We start from the raw sequence: 4004 nt of genomic DNA, 5'->3' as shown, positions 1-4004 counted from the left end.
GGACTGAGGCTCAATGTCAAGAAGACAAAGATTCTCACCACTGGACCAATCAGTAGCATCAGGATGGATGGCGAAGAGATTGAGATTGTACACAGCTTTAGTTTGCTTGGCTCCACAGTTAACACTCTTGGCACCAGCAGCCAGGAAATCAAAAAACGTTTTGCGATGGAAAAGTCTGCTGTTAGGGAGCTATCTAAAGTACTCAAGAGCAATGGTGTCTCTTTGGAGATGAAGGTGTGCCCGATACAGGTCATGGTCTTTGCAATTGCTTGTTATGCATCAGAGAGCTCGACAATGACTAGGGAGGACAGAAGGAGAATTGATGCCTTTGAGCTGTGGTACTAGAGAAGAGTATTGAATGGACCATGGACTGCCAAGAAAAAGAAACAGATTCAATCTAGAGAGGATTAAACCAGGCTACTCCTTGGAGGCAAAGATTCTGGGGCTTCGTCTGACATACTTTGGACATGTTGCAAGGAGAGACAGGTCTTTGGAGAGGGACATCATGCTGGGTAGAGTAGAGAGACAGAACAGGAGGAGAAGACCCTCTATGAGGTGGACTGATTCAGTGACTGGGGTAATTGGGTGGGTGTGTCAGAGGCAGTACGATTGGCACAGGATAGAGCAGGGTTTAGGGCTGTTGTACATAGGGTTGCTATGAGTTGCAAGCGACTCGACAGCACGTAACAACAACAACAACAACAACACAACACATGTAGCTAACAAAAAGGGCAACTGATGTTGAGCTTCCAAGTATGGAAATACAAAGGAAGAGGAATAGTTGTAAGCAGACACTGGTGATTGGGACATGGAATGGGAGAACTACGAATGTAGGACTATTAGATATTGTTAAGGAAGAAATGGACAGTATACAACCCTAATGCACATATTTTCAGATTTAAAACCACAGAACACTATCTTTTTCTGTTAAAATGGCTTCCTTTTAGGCTATGTACAGTTTCCCCGTGAGCATAACTAAGTGTGTTAAAATTTGTAAATTATTACCTCAGTCGGGTGGGACTGGAAAGCCTTATGCTGAGTGAACTAACACAGTCCTACAAGGACAAATATTGTATTAAACCATTATTGAAGAATGAGTATAAAGATCCAAGGAGGAGGGAGCCTGGAGGTAGAGGGATGAGGATGTGTGCGATGGTGTCAAGGGTATCATTTCCAGAAGAGGTCCAGGAGCCTCTTTGAGTAAGAACTAGAAAGTTCTGACTCAGAGATACAAAAAAGACACCAATACCAAGTGAGGGCAAGAGAAAAAAACCTGAAGATTATTAGACGTTCATCACAGACTACGAACAGCTCAAGACAGACTGACACCATTTTAATCTTACAAAAGGATTTATTTATCTTTTGTTAGCAGGGAGTGGGGTTTAAACAGCTGATGAGTGAATGTCTTCTAATGGATGTATGGTGACTTTTGGCCATCTCCTTTGTCTCCTTTCTCTTGTCTTTGAGTCTGTTGTTCTGCAACATTCTTTGAGGTCTGTTTTTTACTACCATATAGCCTACATTCCTATTTATACTGTTATATTCCCACAGACTTCGTCAAAACCAGTTGTTCGATCTCCTTTGTCAGTGTGTCCTTTTGACATTCCCTGTCAGTGGGAGGATTAATCATGGGGTTGTACAGTTGATGAGGGGTTGGTTTGAGGGAAAGTGGAAGAGTCTAGTGTGAAAAGCAATGTATTCCAATTTTCCAATAAACTATTTCAATAAATTCCAATAAACTAGTGTAATATTAAACTTTAAAAAAAACCATATTGCCATTCTTTCACTACCATTTCCTCAGAATCACCTTATAATTGATCCTTAATTGTGTTTCTAAGGTTCTATACTTGCACTAATATGTCCTATTATTTGGTGTGATCAACAGTATTGAATGTCTTTGTATAGTCAATAAATACAAGTAAATCCTTTCTGGTATTCTCAGCTTTCAACCAAGATAAATCTTACCTCAGCAATAACATCCTGTTTTAAGTAAGCTCCCATTTAAAACACTGATGTAACTGCTTTTTAATTATATTCAACACAATTTTATTTGTATATATTAATTATATTATTTAGTAATTCCCATAGTCTTTTAGGATTTTTTTTTAATCTCAACCAAATCTTAAAACTTTGTTTTCATACAATGAGTTCAGTGCAACTTGAGTACTTTCTTCAGGACTATCAGTTCTTTGGTGACTTGTATTGTTAGGTGATATCTAGTTGAGTATGACTCCTAATGATACTATCAACATATCTGAACCTTGTGCTATCCTATGCAATCCAATCTTCTACACCCTCAAATTCATTGCTGTAGGCACTATGATAATCCAACAGGCTGATGGTCTTCCTCTCCTTCACTCTCAACCTTCCTAATCATGATATCCCTCTCAAAGGAATAACCTCTCCTGGTACTCTTCATTGCCTCCAAGGAACACTCTGGCTTCACCTTCCCCAAGACATATATTTTTGTTCTTTGGGAGTTCATGGGATATGGAGTGCTATTCTCCAATACTAGAATTCAAAGGCATATATTCTTCTGTTATCTTTAGTCACTGTTCAGTTCTCAGATGCATACTATGCAATTAAAAAGAACGTGACATGAATCAGATGGTCTTTAGTTCTCAAACTGACATCATTGCTTCTCAGTAACTTGTAACTTGGAGATGTCCCTGAATACAGACTTTCCCATTGCAGTATGTCTCCAGATCTCCTCACTGCTAGTACCAATTGTATTGACTGTGGATCTAAGATGAAGTTGTTGACAGTCTCAATCTTTTCTCCCATCTATCATGATGTTACCTATTGGTTCAATGGTGAGAATTTTTACATTTTGACATTGAGATGCAATCCATATTTAAAGCTCCAATTTTTTATCTTTTGCAGTAACTGTTTCAAATCCTTCTTACTTTCAACAAGCAAGCGTATGTTTCTGTATAAAGAAGGTTATTGATGAGTGTTCCTCCAAATTGGCTTCCATATCCTTTTCATAAAGCCCCACTCTTCATTTTCTCAGTATATAGATTAAATAGGAATGGAGAAAGGATACAACCCAGATGTTCATCTTTCACAATTTTAAAACATGCCATATTCCTTTGCTGTTTCACACAAAAAGACTCTGAATCTAGGTATAGGGTTCACACAAACACAATTAAATTTTCTAAAATTCCAAGTATTCTTAGTATTAGCCATAATGTGTTATGATCCACACAGTCGAATAACTCTGTATGCACAATAAACTATTAATAGATATTCTTCTGCTTGTCACTGTTTTCTGCAAGGATACATGTAACATAAACAATGTTATCTCTGTTACCACAGCTTCTTCTAAATCCAGCTTGAACTTCTGGGAGTTCTCTGTGTACTGTTTTTTTTTTTTTTACATGATCCTCAGAATTATTTTACTTGCATGTAATAATTATGTTGTTCAGTAATTTCTAAATCTTGTTAGATCACCTTTCTTGGAAAGGAGAAAAAATATGGATCAATTCTATTCACTTGACCAGGTAGATGTCCACATGGATTTCAGCTAAAGGTATGCATAGAAATCAGATTGACTACATTTGTGGGATGGATCACTGGTGAATCTCGACATCAAGTGTGAAAACAAGGCCAGGTGCTGATTGTGGAACAAACCACCAACTACTCATATGCAAGTTCAAGCTAAAGGTAAAGAAGATTAAAACAAATCCACAGGAAACAAAATTTGACTTTGAGTCTATCCCACTAGATTTTCAAAACCATCACAGGAAGAGGTTTGAGGTTTTGAAAACTAATGAGCAAAGATCAGAAGAGCTGTAGGAGGACATCAAGAATATCATCCTGGATAATACCAAGACAGAGGAGGAAGAAAAGATCAAGGTGTATGTCAGATGAGATTCTTAATATTGCTTAATATTAATTTTTAGTATTCTTAATATTGCATTGAGAAGCCAAAGCAAAAGGAGGCAATTAAGGACTTGAACAGAGGGTTTCAAAGGGCAACACAGGAAGACAAAGCAAAGTAT

The 4004-nt window shown here is 37.7% G+C and overlaps 1 pseudogene; it reads left to right on the top strand.

The window, feature by feature from the left end:
• Window positions 1–4004, top strand: part of LOC102872197 — a 100698-nt pseudogene that overhangs the window by 12112 nt on the left and 84582 nt on the right.

Source organism: Elephantulus edwardii, unplaced genomic scaffold (genome assembly GCF_000299155.1).
Source record: "Elephantulus edwardii isolate Elephantulus edwardi_28Jun2011 unplaced genomic scaffold, EleEdw1.0 scaffold00123, whole genome shotgun sequence".
Classification (NCBI taxonomy): domain Eukaryota; kingdom Metazoa; phylum Chordata; class Mammalia; order Macroscelidea; family Macroscelididae; genus Elephantulus; species Elephantulus edwardii.
This window is presented reverse-complemented; position numbering and strand designations above follow the sequence as displayed.